Consider the following 17961-nt stretch of genomic DNA (forward strand, 5'->3'; position numbering starts at 1 on the left):
GGCTGTGTTAGTGTCAGACAGTGAGAAGGGCCCTCGGGCTGTGTTAGTATCCGGCAGTGAATATCGCTCTCGGGCTGTGTTAGTGTCAGGCAGTGAAAAGGGCTCTCGGGCTGTATTAGTGTCAGACAGTGAGAAGGGCCCTCAGGGTGTGTTACTATCAGACAGTGAGTAGGGCCCTCAGGCGGTCATAGTGTCAGACAGTAAAAAGGGCCCTTGAGCTGTGTTAGTGTCAGACAGTGAGAAGGGCCCTCAGGTTGTATTATGTTCAGACAGTAAAAAGGGCCCTCGGGCTGTGTTAGTGTCAGACAGTCAGAAGGGCCCTCGGGCTGTGTTATGGTAACAGTGAGTAGGGCCCTTGGGAGCAGTTAGTGTCAGACAGTCAGAAGGGCCCTCGGGCTGTGTTATGGTCAGAAAGTGAGAAGGGCCCTCGGGCTGTGTTAGTGCCAGACAGTAAAACGGGCCCTCGGGCTGTGTTAGTGTAAGACAGTGAGTCGGGCCCCCAGGCTGTGTTAGTGTCAGACAATGAGAAGGGCCCTCAGGCTCTCTTATGGTCGGACAATGAGAAGGGCCCTCGAGTGGAGTGAGTGTCAGACTGTGAGAAGGGCCCTCAGGCTGTGTTAGTGTCAGACAGTCAGAAGGGCCCTAGGGCTGTGTTTGTGTCAGACGGTTAAAATCCTGCTGTGTCAGTGTAAGACAGTGAGAAGGGCCCTTGGGCTGACTTAGTGTCAAATAGTGAGAAGGGCCCTCCTGCTGTTTTATGGTCAGATAGTGAGTAGGGCCCCCAGGCTGTGTTAGTCTCAGACAGTCAATAGGGCCCTCAGGGAGTGTTCGTGTCAGACAGTAAGAAGTGCCCTCGAGCTGAGATAGTGTCAGACTGTGAGAAGGGCCCTCAGGCTCTGTTATGGTCAGACAGTGAGTAGGGCCCTCTGAGGTGGTAGTGTCAGGCCATGAGAAGGGCCCTCAGGCTGTGTTAGTGTCAGACAGGGAGAAGAGCCCGCAGGCTGTGCTAGTGTGAGACAGTCAGAAGGGCCCTCAGGCTGAGTTATGCTCAAACAGTGAGAGGGGCCCTCAGGGTGTGTTAGTGTCAGACAGTGAGAAAGGCCCTCGGGCTGTGCTAGTGTCAGACTTTGAGATGGGCCCTCAGGCTGAGTTATGGTCAAACAGTGAGAAGGGCCCTCAGGGTGTGTTAGTGTCGGACTTTGATAAGGGCCCACGGGCTTTGTTAGTCTCAGACAGTGAAAAGGGCCCTCGGGCTGTGTTAGTGTCAGATAGTGAGAAGAAAGTTTGAATGGTCCTCAGGGTGTATTTGCCTTAGACAATCAGGCTGTGTTAATATCAGACAGTGAGCCTCAGACTGTGTTATTGTCAGACAGTGAGAAGGGCCCTTGGGCTTTGTTAGTGTCAGACCATGAGAAGGGCCCTTGGTCCTTGTTAGTGTCAGACCCTGAGAAGGGCTCTCAGAGTGTGTTAGTCCCAGATAGTGAGAAGAAAGTGAGAAAGGCCCTCAGGGTGTGTTTGTGTCAGACAGTGAGAAGGGCCCTCGGGCTGTGTTAGTATCCGACAGTGAAAATCGCTCTCGGGCTGTGTTAGTGTCAGGCAGTGAAAAGGGCTCTCTGGCTGTGTTAGTGTCAGACAGTGAGAAGGGCCCTCAGGCCTTTTTGTTATCAGGCGTTGAGAAAGGCCCTCGGGCTCTGTTAGTGTCAGATTGTGAGAAGACAAAAAAAGGTGGAGTCCGCTGCACACCATGGTAATAATGGTAATTTAAAGATAATTAATGCAGTTTAATCCTTTAGGGTGCTCAGGGTGAACCCCTTTCTGTCCAAGAGGGGCAGAGTATCAATATTAGAAGAAGGACCTTACAGGCGTAAGGTGAGGAGCCTGAACACTCCTGTGTGCTATATAAATGCAATTTACAAAGTAATTTTCAAAAAAAGTTCAACGTTTTATTCACTTTGCAGTTTCGTAAATGTAATTCATACTTCTGAATCAGAACATATATTCATTTGAATGAACAAGGTTTGAATTAAACGCTGTTTTAGTTGTTCCATAATCAATCCATAATCAGAAAAGTTCAATGCATTAAAGTTGTAAATATGAACATCCCCGATGCATTTCGAGCTTGAAAGCTCTTCTTCAGGGGGTTAAAGTGTTCTAGGAAAAAGGAGGAAACCAAAGTTACTAGTCAGGTCCTGAGTGATGAGCAAGTAATCGGATAGATGAGGGTGAGATGGTGATTAAGTCTACTGGTAGCGGGTGAAAAAGTGACATGGGGGAGAGGTAAAGAACGGAGGGGTTTTAGAGACACGGTCTAAAAATAGTGCGGCGAAGATAATGAGGGAAATACTGTTTGGTAATTATAAGTATACCCAGAAATCACCGAAAGTGAAAAGTTGTGAGCATTACGTGTTGAAAGTGAGGGATACGAGAAAACATGCTTGCGTTCGATTGTGCGTTACATTGTGAACACTTGAGGGTGAGAAAGGTTAGAACGGCGTGTCAATGAAAAAAAACGGCGTTTCAATGAATGAAAAACAGCGTGTCAATGAATATAAAAATAAAATGTGCACGTTAGTGGTTTAGTGTCCCCTCATTAAAAGGTCATATTCGGCCCGTAAAGTTATGTAGCTTACCAGAAGTATAACGCTGTGAACGCAGAGAATCAAAACGCTGTAAACACGAAGAAGATGCCTCCCGTGAGGTGCGGAAGTGTTTAAGAAGTTTGGGCATGCGTAAAATGAAAGGAACATGTGAAATAGAGTGTGGACTAAGTTGTGGAATCACGAAAGGAAGGTGAGCGAAGGTAACTGAATAAAGTTATGGAAAAAGAAAAAAGTGAATCACAGGACACAAAAGAAAGGAATCAATATATAGATGCAAAGTGCTGGTGAATCCTGTGCCTGTATACGGAATACATATTAAAACGTTCTTGATCAACAGATAAAGACAATTCTGTATATAAAAAACAGTGTACATATTCAAACACTCGTGATCGACAGGTGAGGTAAAGAACGGGAAAAAGAGACAGATCACAAAAGGGTGAAGAAGGAATAAGGGATCGTTGGTACACGTTGTGGAAAAAATTCAGTTAAATAGAGTGATGAGTGGGATAATGAATAATAAGAGATAAATAGGGCAAAGAGGTATATGATCAAAACAAAGGATGGTGTAGATAAAAAAAGTGTAGATCAAGGGTAGTGTAAGAGCATTGAGAGACAGAAGAGTATAATATGAAAGTGGGAAGGAAAGGAGAGGAAAGAAAATGAAATAGTATAAGAGAACAAAAGTATCAATAAAAAATGAAGGTATAAATGCTTAAATGCAGTCAAAAGAGAGAACCAACAAGTTAATAAGCGAATGTGCAAATGCAGGTCAAAGGCAGCTGCTAAATTCCAGACGTTCATTGAGTCCTTTAGGGTGGGCGGTGCCCAATTTGAATATCCAGTACAGTTCTCTCTGGAGAAGATGTTTACTTGGGTCTATGCCTCCAGGTTTGTTGGCTACCTCAAGGACGAGGAAGCGAATTTGACTTATGTTGTGATTCTGTTGTGTAAAGTGGGCAGAGGCGCATGATTTAAAGTTTTTATTTTTGATGTTGCTCCGGTGTTCATTAAGTCTGGTTTTGATCTTGCGTTCAGTCTTCCCCACATAGGGTAATCCGCATGGACACTTCAATAGATACACAACATTTGTGGTATCACATGTGGCATTGATTTGTAACAAAATTTGCGTGCCTTTGCTAGGATGAGTGATGCTATTCCCCGGTATTATGTTATGACAATTCAGACAGTTATGGCAAGACTGTGAGAAGATCCCTCAGGGTGTGTTAGTGTCAGACCGTGAGAAAGGCCCTCGGGCTGTGTTATGGCCAGACAGTGAGTAGGGCCCTCAGGCTGTCTTAGTGTCAGACAGTGAAAAGGCCACTCGGGCTGTGTTAGTTTCAGACAGTGTGAAGGGCCCTCGGGCTGTGTTAGTGTCAGAAAGTGAGATGGGCCCGCAGGCTGTGTTAGTGTCAGACAGTGAAAACGTACTTTAGGCTGTGTTAGTGTCAGACAGTGAAAAGGGCCCTCAGGCTGTGTTAGTGTAAGACAATTGGTAGGGCCCAAAGGATGTGTTAGTGTCAGGCAGTCAGAAGGGCCCTCGGGCTGAGTTAGTGTCAAACAGTGAGAAGGCCCATCAGTCAGTGTTAGTGTCAGACAGTGAAAAGGGCCCTCGGGCTGTGTTAGTGTCAGATAGTGAGAAGGGCCTTCAAGCTGAGTTAGTGTCAGGCAGTGAAAAGGGCTATCGGGCTGTGTTAGTGTCAGACAGTGAGAAGGGCCCTCTGCTTTGCTATGGTCAGATAATGAGAAGGGCCCGCAGGCTGTGTTAGTGTAAGACAGTGGGAAAGGCCCCTGCATGTGTTGGTGTCAGACAGTGAGAAGGGCCCCTGGGTGTGTTAGTGTCAGACAGTGAGAAGAGCCCCTGGGTGTGTTAGTGTCAGACACTGAGAAGGGTCCTCAGAGTGTTTTAGTGTCCGACAGGGAGACGGACCCTCAGGCTGTGAAATGGTCAGCCAGTGAGAAGGGCAATCAAGTGTGTGAGTGTCAGACAATGAATAGGGCCATCGGCTGTGGTAGTGTCAGACAATGAGAAGAGCCCTCAGGCTGTGTCAGTGTCAGACAGTGAGAAGGGCCCTCGGGCTGTGTTAGTGTCAGACATTCAGAAAGGCCCTCGGGCTGTGTTAGTGTCAGACAGTGGGAAGGGCCCTTAGGCTTTGTTAGTGTCAGGCAGTGAGAAGGGCCCTTGGGCTGTGTTAGTGTCAGACAGTGAGAAGAGCCCTCAGGCTGTGTTATGAGCAGACAGTGAGAAGGGCCCTCAGGCTGTGTTATGGGCAGACAGTGAGAAGGGCCCTGAGGCTGTGTTATGGACAGACAGTGAGAAGGGCCCTCAGGCTGTGTTATGGGCAGACAGTCAGAAGGGCCCTCGGGCTGTGTTATGGTGAGACAGTAGTAGGGCTCTTGGGCTGTGTTATGGTCAGACAGTGAGAAGGGTCCTCAGGCTGAGTTAGTGTCAAACAGTGAAAAGGGCCTTCAGGCTGTGTTAGTGTCAGACAGTAAGAAGGGTCCTCGGGCTGAGTTAGTGTCAGACAGTGAGAAGATCATTCAGGCTGTATTATGGTCAGACAGCGACTAGGGCTCTTGGGCTTTGTTAGTGTCAGACAGTAAGAAGGGTTCTCGAGCTGACTTAGTGTCAGACTGTGAGAAGGGCCCTCGGGCTCTCTTTTGGTCGGACAATGAGAAGGGCCCTCGGGCTGTCTTACTGTCAGACAGTGAAAAGGGCCCTCAGGGAGTGTTAGTGTCAGACAGTAAGAAGGGCCCTAGAGCTGCGTTAGTGTCAGACTGTGAGAAGGGCCTCAGGCTCTCTTATGATCAGATAGTGAGTAGGGTCCTCTGAGGTGGTAGTTTCAGGTAATGATGGAAGGGCCCTCAGGCTGTGTTAGTGTCAGACAGGGCGAAGAGCCTGCAGGCTGTGCTAGTGTCAGACAGTCACAAGGGCCCTCAGGCTGTGTAATGGTCAGCCAGTGAGAAGAGCCCGCAGGCTGTGCTAGTGTCAAACAGTGAGAAGAGCCCGCAGGCTGTGTTAGTGTCAGACTTTGATAAGGGCCCACAGGCTGTGTTAGTGTCAGCCAGTGAAAAGGGTCCTCAGGGAGTATTAGTGTCAGAAAGTAAGAAGGGCCCTTGAGCTGATTTAGTGTCAGACTGTGAGAAGGGCCCTCTGTGGTGGTAGTGTCAGGCAATGAGAAGGGCCCTCAGGTTGTGTTAGTGTCAGACAGGGAGAAGAGATAAACAGTATAGGCACGGTGCACAGCTTGTAGTTTGAAAGGTATTTTTACTTTGAAGATGTGTAAAATTTGAAAAAAGATCAAGGTGCTCCAGCAGGTGACGCAACTGTCCTAATGCGTCGAGACTGTTGAGGGGTTGAGTGCGCTACTGGGGCGTAGGCGCATCCCTGCTTGAGGGCACACTTATGTGGTTCGTTGTTACAACACAACTGACTCCAAGGAGGTTCAAGAAAAGTTCGAGTTATTGTATTTTATTTTGAACGTTCATTTTCAAGTTCATTGGTTTTCCATATATAACATTTATAAGTTCATATTATCCACTTAATAGAACTTTAATCAAGAATGCTCCAATGCATTTCGTACCCGGAGGGCCCTTTATCAAGGAGCGCTGAAAAGAAACAGGATATAGCTCCATTCAATGGTTTGTAAAATAAATGAAAGACGTCACATAATCAATTACCAAACAAAATCAATTTGCAAACATAATCGATATTTCAAACGTGGATGGTTCACATAACATGGTCAAACCGCATGCACCAGTGTGTATACAAACGCATTGTGGTGGTTTGTCGAATGTCGGTGCTGAGAAAGGTGGGAGCGTGATCGTGCTTGAATCATTAAATAAGGTGGAGGGAAGGAGCGGGTTCGTGCGAGGTGATTACTTCGCCGGTGCGCTTAACAGGGAAAGTGACGGGGATGGTGGAAACTGACGGGGATGGTAAAACATAATTAACCAGGCCGCTCGTTTGAAAACGAGACTTACGTGATTCGCTTAAATTAGGTTCCTCATGGAATCTGGGGAGACATAAGGGAATAGGTACGTGATTTTCAAAACGCTAGCGAGTGGATAATCGGCACATAACTGGCCTCAGATTAAACTTACTGAGAATGCTAAATCGTGCGTGGCTTCGCGGGGTATCTGCACCGGAGTCCAATGACTTCACGTAGTGAACGCGGAGTTTCTAGCCAAGGTCTAAACAAATGTAGAAACTAATGATGGACTCACGTAAACGTGTGGTGCGGCCATCTTGGAGTGGGGTAAAACGGAGGAAGTGATAGACCCGAATCGGTTTGCAAAGTGAACCAAAATAAACAATACAGTATGATCACAACAAGCAAAACTCGGTCACAATGTATCAGTAATGTACCCTAAGGGTACTATAAGTAGCAGTTAAGTTCAGTTTGATCATTTAAGCCGTGAGGCTTCAGTGATTGCAGTCTATAAATCCATGCTGTTTCCCTCTGCTAAAGTACCTTATTGATGTCTCTTCCTTCAATTTTTGGTACAGTTTCCAGGATTAGGAATTTCAGTTGAGCCACGTTGTGGTTCGCTTCATTGAAATGGGTCGCAACGCTGGATTTGATGTTTTTTGTGCGAATGTTAGACTTATGTTCGTTCAGGCAGATTTTTATTTTTCTAGTGGTTTTTCCGACGTATATCATGCCGCAGGGGCATTTGAGGAGATAGATTAGGTTAGATGAATCACATGTTGCATCTACTTTCAGTTTTATTTTGAAGCCTCTCATGGGGTGACTTAGACTGTTTCCTTTAATTACGTTGATGCAGTTGTTACAGTGATGACAGGGGCGTGTGCCCGTGTGGTTCACTGGTTCCTGCTGGTTTTAGACAAGATCTCTTTGAAGTTCTGTGAGCAGGTGTAGGCAAAGATCGGTGGTTCCTTGAAGAGGTCCCCAAAATCTGTTTCGGAAGATAAAATTCGGCAGTGTTTTATGATTATACTTTTGAAAGTTTTGCTGGATGTTGAGTATCTCGAGACCAGAGCCATTCTCTTATTGTCAGCCTTGGTGGTACCTTTTAGGGCTTCTGAACGAGAGATCCTAGATGTTCTTGTGATAGCTTCATTGATCACTTCCTTGGGGTATCCTCTATTGAGAAATCTTGTTGCCATGATTTGCATTTGAGAAGTTGTAGTTTCTGGGTCAGACACGATACGTTTAATCCTTAGCATTTGGCTGAATGGTAAATGTCTTTTCAAAGAGCTTTGGTGAAAACTGCTATGTAATAAGGTGTTGTTGCGATCCGTGGGTTTACGGAAGAGGTCTGTTTGTAAGCCGTTGGCAGTAATTTTTATAAGTACATCCAAAAATGTTATTTCCTGATCACTGATGTTCCATGTGAATTCAATGCGATCATCTTTAGAATTCAAGTCTGTGAGGGCTTGTTCTCAGTTTTCTCTGGAATCTTTCCAAATGAAAAATAGGTCTTCGATGTAATGCACATATAGTTTTAGATTGTCTGTCCAAGTTTTATTCATGTAGATGTTGTTGAGTTCAAAGTTCCCCATGTAGATATTTGCGTATGTTGGTGCGGCGCTATTGCCCATAGCCATGCCGGACATTTGAAGGTACCATTTTTGGTCAAACGAAAAATAACTGTGATATAAAGTAAATATCATACGTTCCAGGATGAATGTTTTGAGAGAGTCAGTAATGTTACTAGAAAGTAAGGCTTGTTCGACTGCATCAATCCCGCCGTCATGGGGAATGGAAGTGTATAAACTTTTAACGTCAGCAGTGCATAAAATCAATTGTTCTTCCTCGTTGATCTTTACTAGCGAGAGTTTGTTGAGGAATTCCGTGGTGCCCTTTATGTGACTTTCAAGGTTGGTGACCATGGGCTGTAGATATCGGTCAATGAATTTACCAATCGGTTCGTGTATGGATCCTCTAGTGGACACGATGGGACGAAAAGGAGGGTTCATGAGATCTTTATGTATTTTAGGTAACATAGTGATGGTGGGACTTCTCGGATATTCAACTGTCAAGTACCTTTTGGTTCTCTCGTCAATAATTTCGTCATCAAATGCTTTGCAGATGAGTTCTGATAATTCAGTTTTGTATTCACTGGTGGGATTCCCACGGATCGCCCTGAAACCGTCATTATGCAAAAACTCAAAAGCATTCCTGGAGAGATGGAATGCCATTCTAGTAACATTACTGACTCTCTCAAAACATTAATCCTGGAACTTATGATATTTACTTTATATCATAGTTATTTTTCGTTTGACCAAAAATGGTACCTTCAAATGTCCGGCATGGCTATGGGTAATTGCGCCGCACCAACATACGCAAATATCTACATGGGGAACTTTGAACTCAACAACATCTACATGAATAAAACTTGGACAGACAATCTAAAACTATATGTGCGTTACATCGACGACCTATTTTTCATTTGGAAAGATTCCCGAGAAAACTTAGAACAAGCCCTCACAGACTTGAATTCTAAAGATGATCGCATTGAATTCACATGGAACATCAGTGATCACGAAATAACATTTTTGGATGTACTTATAAAAATTACTGCCAACGGCTTACAAACAGACTTCTTCCGTAAACCCACGGATCGCAACAACACCTGAGGAAGAGGTGTCAGTATTTTGATTATACGGTTTGTTTCTACGGCGTTGGGCGTAGACATCCGCCCAGGTGTACACCTCCCCTAGTTTGTAGTCCAGGGTGTCCCGGCGAAATTTGCGAATTTTTCGCTCATTTAATTCTTTAGCATGTCTGTCCAGCTGTTTGTTGATATCTTCCAGGGTTTCTGTGAGTTCCTCAGGGGTAATTGATTCCTTTAGTTCGGCTTCAATGGCAGTGATTTCTTGTGAGAGTTCTGATAAAATTTCCGACAGTTCCTCCACAATCAGAAGAATCAAGTCCAGACTGCATTTATTAAGGATGGTATTCCATCTCTCCAGGAATGCTTTTGAGTTTTTGCATAATGACGGTTTCAGGGCGATCCGTGGGAATCCAACCAGTGAATACAAAACTGAATTATCAGAACTCATCTGCAAAGCATTTGATGATGAAATTATTGACGAGAGAACCAAAAGGTACTTGACAGTTGAATATCCAAGAAGTCCCACCATCACTATGTTACCTAAAATACATAAAGATCTCATGAACCCTCCTTTTCGTCCCATCGTGTCCACTAGAGGATCCATACACGAACCGATTGGTAAATTCATTGACCGATATCTACAGCCCATGGTCACCAACCTTGAAAGTCACATAAAGGACACCACGGAATTCCTCAACAAACTCTCGCTAGTAAAGATCAATGAGGAAGAACAATTGATTTTATGCACTGCTGACGTTAAAAGTTTATACACTTCCATTCCCCATGACAGCGGGATTGATGCAGTCGAACAAGCCTTACTTTCTAGTAACATTACTGACTCTCTCAAAACATTCATCCTGGAACGTATGATATTTACTTTATATCACAGTTATTTTTCGTTTGACCAAAAATGGTACCTTCAAATGTCCGGCATGGCTATGGGCAATAGCGCCGCACCAACATACGCAAATATCTACATGGGGAACTTTGAACTCAACAACATCTACATGAATAAAACTTGGACAGACAATCTAAAACTATATGTGCGTTACATCGAAGACCTATTTTTCATTTGGAAAGATTCCCGAGAAAACTTAGAACAAGCCCTCACAGACTTGAATTCTAAAGATGATCGCATTGAATTCACATGGACCATCAGTGATCAGGAAATAACATTTTTGGATGTACTTATAAAAATTACTGCCAACGGCTTACAAACAGACCTCTTCCGTAAACCCACGGATCGCAACAACACCTTATTACATAGCAGTTTTCACCAAAGCTCTTTGAAAAGACATTTACCATTCAGCCAAATGCTAAGGATTAAACGTATTGTGTCTGACCCAGAAACTACAACTTCTCAAATGCAAATCATGGCAACAAGATTTCTCAATAGAGGATACCCCAAGGAAGTGATCAATGAAGCTATCACAAGAACATCTAGGATCTCTCGTTCAGAGGCCCTAAAAGGTACCACCAAGGCTGACAATAAGAGAATGGCTCTGGTCTCGAGATACTCAACATCCAGCAAAACTTTCAAAAGTATAATCATAAAACACTGGCGAATTTTACCTTCCGAACCAGATTTTGGGGACCTCTTCAAGGAACCACCGATCTTTGCCTACAACCGCTCACAGAACTTCAAAGAGATCTTGTCTAAAACCAGCAAGGAACCAGTGAACCACACGGGCACACGCCCCTGTCATCACTGTAACAACTGCAACAACGTAATTAAAGGAAACAGTCTAAGTCACCCCATGAGAGGCTTCAAAATAAAACTGAACGTAGATGCAACATGTGATTCATCTAACCTAATCTATCTCCTCAAATGCCCCTGCGGCATGATATAAGTCGGAAAAACCACTAGAAAAATAAAAATCCGCCTGAACGAACATAAGTCTAACATTCGCACAAAAAACATCAAATCCAGCGTTGCGACCCATTTCAATGAAGCGAACCACAACGTGGCTCAACTGAAATTCCTAATCTTGGAAACTGTACCAAAAATTGAAGGAAGAGACATCAATAAGGTACTTTTGCAGAGGGAAACAGCATGGATTTATAGACTGCAATCAGTGAAGCCTCACGGCTTAAATGATCGAACTGAACTTAGCTGCTACTTATAGTACCCTTAGGGTACATTACTGATACATTGTGACCGAGTTTTGCTTGTTGTGATCATACTGTATTGTTTATTTTGGTTCACTTTGCAAACCGATTCGGGTCTATCACTTCCTCCGTTTTACCCCACTCCAAGATGGCCGCACCACACGTTTACGTGAGTCCATCATTAGTTTCTACATTTGTTTAGACCTTGGCTAGAAACTCCGCGTTCACTACGCGAAGTCATTGGACTCCGGTGCAGATACCCCGCGAAGCCACGCACGATTTAGCATTCTCAGTAAGTTTAATCTGAGGCCAGTTATGTGCCGAGGATCCACTCACTAGCATTTTGAAACTCACGTACCTATTCCCCTATGTCTCCCCAGATTCCATGAGGAACCTAATTTAAGCGAATCACGTAACTCTCGTTTTCCAACGAGCGGCCTGGTTAATTATGTTTTACCATCCCCGTCACTTTCCACCATCCCTGTCACTTTCCCTGTTAAGCGCGCCGGCGAAGTAGCCACCTCGCACGAACCCGCTCCTTCCCTCCACCTTATTTAATGATTCATGCACGATCACGCTCCCACCTTTCTCAGCACCGACATTCGACAAACCACCACAATGCGTTTGTATACACACTGGTGCATGCGGTTTGACCATGTTATGTGAACCATCCACGTTTGAAATATCGATTATGTTTGCAAATTGATTTTGTTTGGTAATTGATTATGTGACGTCTTTCATTTATTTTACAAACCATTGATTGGAGCTATATCCTGTTTCTTTTCAGCGCTCCTTGATAAAGGGCCCTCCGGGTCCGAAATGCATTGGAGCATTCTTGATTAAAGTTCTATTAAGTGGATAATATGAACTTCTAAATGTTATATATGGAAAACCTATGAACTTGAAAATGAACGTTCAAAATAAAATACAATAACTCAAACTTTTCTTGAACCTCCTTGGAGTCAGTTGTGTTGTAACAACGAACCACATAAGTGTGCCCTCAAGCAGGGATGCGCCTACGCCCCAGTAGCGCACTCAACCCCTTAACAGTCTCGACGCATTAGGACAGTTGCGTCACCTGCTGGAGCACCTTGATCTTTTTTCAAATTTTACACATCTTCAAAGTAAAAATACCTTTCAAACTACAAGCTGTGCGCCGTGCCTATACTGTTTATCTTGAAATTTCACTCACTGCCCAACTGGCAGGCTGCACGCCCTACCTCAGCATACAAGAATGCAATACGAGGCAAATCTCCAAATCAACTGAAGCTCGCGCTAGTACTTTAGCATTTGATACAAAAGAAACAGAAAGGATCTACGCACTCATCAATGAGGAACTATCACAAACCACCACAAACAGGACAAAGGAGCAATGTATCAAACAACTTTTATACCTCTCAAAACGCAGGATAAACCAAAAATTACATGCGAGCACCTTAATTAAGTACCACAAAGCTCTCCGCATACCCCGAGGCCTACGGATCGCCCTGAAACAGTCATTATGCAAAAACTCAAAAGCATTCCTGGAGAGATGGAATGCCATCCTTAATAAATGCAGTCTGGACTTGTTTCTTCTGATTGTGGAGGAACTGTCGGAAATTTCATCAGAACTCTCACAAGAAATCACTGCCATTGAAGCCGAACTAAAGGAATCAATTACCCCTGAGGAACTCACAGAAACCCTGGAAGATATCAACAAACAGCTGGACAGACATGCTAAAGAAATAAATGAGCGAAAAATTCGCAAATTTCGCCGGGACACCCTGGACTACAAACTAGGGGAGGTGTACACCTGGGCGGATGTCTACGCCCAACGCCGTAGAAACAAACCGTATAATCAAAATACTGACACCTCTTCCTCAGGAAGTGACAATAGCAGTCGCCCACCAAGGAGAACCCCGACGGAACCATCAACTTCCACAGATTCACAAGGTCAGAAATCAAAACAAACACCCAGCAACAAAGACCCCACAACAACGGAGTCTTTTTTAGAGGTAAGCCCAGACAGGACCGACGACCCAGACGGGGCAAAAGGGCAGGAAAAAGAAAGCGAGGGCAGTCAGCAACCTCCAAAGACCAAAACGAAAACCAGGAAGAATCGTGAGAGATTAACATCTCGGACACCGTTCTCACGGAACATCAATTGAAAACTCTTCAAAAGGGAATGTCGCTTATCCCCACCAATAACACCAATCTACTAGAGCTAGAAGTGAGTACTTTCAAATGTACCCGTAAACTACGCCTAGGCACTTTTTTGAGAAGATTCTGGAACCTCCTAAAGACATCAAACCTGACTTACTATTGGGCCTGAGACCATCAAGCACCTATATACCCCCCAGTAGTCACAAAACCATTGACACCTTTGAGACCCTGGTAAGACAAGACATTTCAAAAATCAATTTCAGAAAGAAAGTTCGCGATAATATCACTAATAAGGATATGGACGCCTTAAGGAAAATTGCCAACAATACTTCTATCAAATGCCTCAAAGCAGACAAGGGTGGCGCCCTCGTCATCCTGAACACCAGCCTATACAACCAAAGGATAAAGGAACATGTAACGGACTTAAATACGTACATGCCACTAAGTGGGAATCCCACCAGTGAATACAAAACTGAATTATCAGAACTCATCTGCAAAGCATTTGATGACGAAATTATTGACGAGAGAACCAAAAGGTACTTGACAGTTGAATATCCGAGAAGTCCCACCATCACTATGTTACCTAAAATACATAAAGATCTCATGAACCCTCCTTTTCGTCCCATCGTGTCCACTAGAGGATCCATACACGAACCGATCGGTAAATTCATTGACCGATATCTACAGCCCATGGTCACCAACCTTGAAAGTCACATAAAGGACACCAAGGAATTCCTCAACAAACTCTCGCTAGTAAAGATCAACGAGGAAGAACAATTGATTTTATGCACTGCTGACGTTAAAAGTTTATACACTTCCATTCCCCATGACGGCGGGATTGATGCAGTCGAACAAGCCTTACTTTCTAGTAACATTACTGACTCTCTCAAAACATTCATCCTGGAACTTATGATATTTACTTTATATCACAGTTATTTTTCGTTTGACCAAAAATGGTACCTTCAAATGTCCGGCATGGCTATGGGCAATTGCGCCGCACCAACATACGCAAATATCTACATGGGGAACTTTGAACTCAACAACATCTACATGAATAAAACTTGGACAGACAATCTAAAACTATATGTGCGTTACATCGACGACCTATTTTTCATTTGGAAAGATTCCCGAGAAAACTTAGAACAAGCCCTCACAGACTTGAATTCTAAAGATGATCGCATTGAATTCACATGGACCATCACTGATCAGGAAATAACATTTTTGGATGTACTTATATAAATTATTGCCAACGGCTTACAAACAGACCTCTTCCGTAAACCCACGGATCGCAACAACACCTTATTACATAGCAGTTTTCACCAAAGCTCTTTGAAAATACATTTACCATTCAGCCAAATGGTAAGGATTAAACGTATTGTGTCTGACCCAGAAACTACAACTTCTCAAATGCAAATCATGGCAACAAGATTTCTCAATAGAGGATACCCCAAGGAAGTGATCAATGAAGCTATCACAAGAACATCCAGGATCTCTCGTTCAGAAGCCCTAAAAGGTACCACCAAGGCTGACAATAAGAGAACGGCTCTGGTCTCGAGATACTCAACACCCAGCAAAACTTTCAAAAGTATAATCATAAAACACTGGCGAATTTTATCTTCCGAACCAGATTTTGGGGACCTCTTCAAGGAACCACCGATATTTGCCTACACCCGCTCACAGAACTTCAAAGAGATCTTGTCTAAAACCAGCAAGGAACCAGTGAACCACACGGGCACACGCCCCTGTCATCACTGTAACAACTGCAACAACGTAATTAAAGGAAACAGTCTAAGTCACCCCATGAGAGGCTTCAAAATAAAACTGAACGTAGATGCAACATGTGATTCATCTAACCTAATCTATCTCCTCAAATGCCCCTGCGGCATGATATACGTCGGAAAAACCACTAGAAAAATAAAAATCCGCCTGAACGAACATAAGTCTAACATTCGCACAAAAAACATAAAATCCAGCGTTGCGACCCATTTCAATGAAGCGAACCACAACGTGGCTCAACTGAAATTCCTAATCCTGAAAACTGTACCAAAAATTGAAGGAAGAGACATCAATAAGGTACTTTTGCAGAGGGAAACAGCATGGATTTATAGACTGCAATCACTGAAGCCTCACGGCTTAAATGATCGAGCCTGAACTTAGCTGCTACTTATAGTACCCTTAGGGTACATTACTGATAGATTGTGACCGAGTTTTGCTTGTTGTGATCATACTGTATTGTTTATTTTGGTTCACTTTGCAAACCGATTCGGGTCTATCACTTCCTCCATTTTACCCCACTCCAAGATGGCCGCACCACACGTTTACGTGAGTCCATCATTAGTTTCTACATTTGTTTAGACCTTGGCTAGAAACTCAGCGTTCACTACGCGAAGTCATTGGACTTCGGTGCAGATACCCAGCGAAGCCACATACAATTTAGCATTATCAGTAAGTTTAATCTGAGGCCAGTTATGTGCCGAGGACCAACTCACTAGCGTTTTGAAACTCACGTACCTATTCCCTCATGTCTCCCCAGATTCCATGAGGAACCTAATTTAAGTGAATCACGTAAGTCTCGTTTTCAAACGAGCGGCCTGGTTAATTATGTTTTACCATCCCCGTCACTTTCCACCATCCCCGTCACTTTCCCTGTTAAGCGCACCGGCAAAGTAGCCACCTCGCACGAACCCGCTCCTTCCCCCCACCTTATTTAATGATTCATGCACGATCACGCTCCCACCTTTCTCAGCACCGACATTCGACAAACCACCACAATGCGTTTGTATACACACTGGTGCATGTGGTTTGACCATGTTATGTGAACCATCCACGTTTGAAATATCGATTATGTTTGCAAATTGATTTTGTTTGGTAATTGATTATGTGACGTCTTTCATTTATTTTACAAACCATTGATTGGAGCTATATCCTGTTTCTTTTCAGCGCTCCTTGATAAAGGGCCCTCCGGGTCCGAAATGCATTGGAGCATTCTTGATTAAAGTTCTATTAAGTGGATAATATGAACTTCTAAATGTTATATATGGAAAACCTATGAACTTGAAAATGAACGTTCAAAATAAAATACAATAACTCGAACTTTTCTTGAACCTCCTTGGAGTCAGTTGTGTTGTAACAACGAACCACATAAGTGTGCCCTCAAGCAGGGATGCGCCTACGCCCCAGTAGCGCACTCAACCCCTAGACAGGGAGAAGAGCCCGCAGGCTGTGTTAGTGTCACACTTTGATAAGGGCCCACGGGCTTTGTTAGTCTCAGCCAGTGAAAAGGGCCTTCAGGCTGTGTTAGTGTCAGCCAGTGAAATTCGCTCTCGGGCTGTGTTATGGTCAGACTGTGAGTAGGGCCCTCAGGCTGTGTCAGACACTGAGAAGGGCCCTCAGGCCGTATTAGTATCAGATAGGGAGAAGAAAGTTTGAACGCCCCTCAGGGTTTGCTTGTCTTAGACAATGAGAAAGACGCTCAGGCTGTGTTACTGTCAGACAGTGAGAAGGGCCCTCAGGCTGTGTTAGTGTCCAACAGTGAAAATCGCTCTCAGGCTGTGTTAGTGTCAGACAGTGAGAAGGGCCGTCGGGCTGTGTTAGTGTCAGACAGTGAGAAGAGCCCTCAGCCCGTGTTAGTGTCAGGCAGTGATAAGGGCTCTTTGGCTTTGTTAGTGTCAGACAGTGAGAAGGGCACTCAAGGTGTGTTAGTGTCAGACAGTGAAAAGGGCTCTCAGGCTTTTTTAAGTGTCAGTAGTTGAGAAGGGCCATGGGCTCTGTTAGTGTCAGACTGTGAGAAGAGCCCTCAGGTGTGTTAGTGCCAGACAGTGAGAAAGGCCCTCAGGCTGTGTTTTGGTCAGACAGTGAGTAGGACCCTCAGGCTGTCTTAGTGTCAGACAGTGAAAAGAGCCCTCGGGCTGTGTTAGTGTGAGACAGTGAGAAGGGCCCTCGGCTGTGTTAGTGTCAGACAGTGAGAAGGGCCCTCGGCCAGTGTTAGTGTCAGACAGTGTTAAGGGCCCTCGGGCTGTGTTAGTGTCAGACAGTGAGAAGGGCCCTCGGGCCGTGTTAGTGTCAGACAGTGAAAAGGGCTCTCGGGCTGTATAAGTGTCAGACTGCGAGAAGGGCCTCAGTTTGTGTTAGTGTCAGACAGTGAGAAGGGCCCTCAGGCTGTGTTAGTGTCCAACAGTGAAAATCGCTTTCAGGCTGTGTTAGTGTCAGACAGTGAGAAGGGCCGTCGGGCTGTGTTAGTGTCAGACAGTGAGAAGAGCCCTCAGCCCGTATTAGTGTCAGGCAGTGATAAGGGCTCTTTGTCTTTGTTAGTGTCAGACAGTGAGAAGGGCACTCAAGGTGTGTTAGTGTCAGACAGTGAAAAGGGCCTTCAGGGTGTGTTACTATTAGACAGTGAGAAAGGCCCTCAGGCTGTGTTTTGGTCAGACAGTGAGTAGGACCCTCAGGCTGTCTTAGTGTCAGACAGTGAAAAGAGCCCTTGGGCTGTGTTAGTGTCTGACAGTGAGAAGGGCCCTCGGCCCGTGTTAGTGTC

The sequence above is a fragment of the Lissotriton vulgaris genome, chromosome 2_1, assembly GCF_964263255.1.
Source record: "Lissotriton vulgaris chromosome 2_1, aLisVul1.2, whole genome shotgun sequence".
NCBI classification, from domain to species: Eukaryota; Metazoa; Chordata; class Amphibia; order Caudata; family Salamandridae; genus Lissotriton; species Lissotriton vulgaris.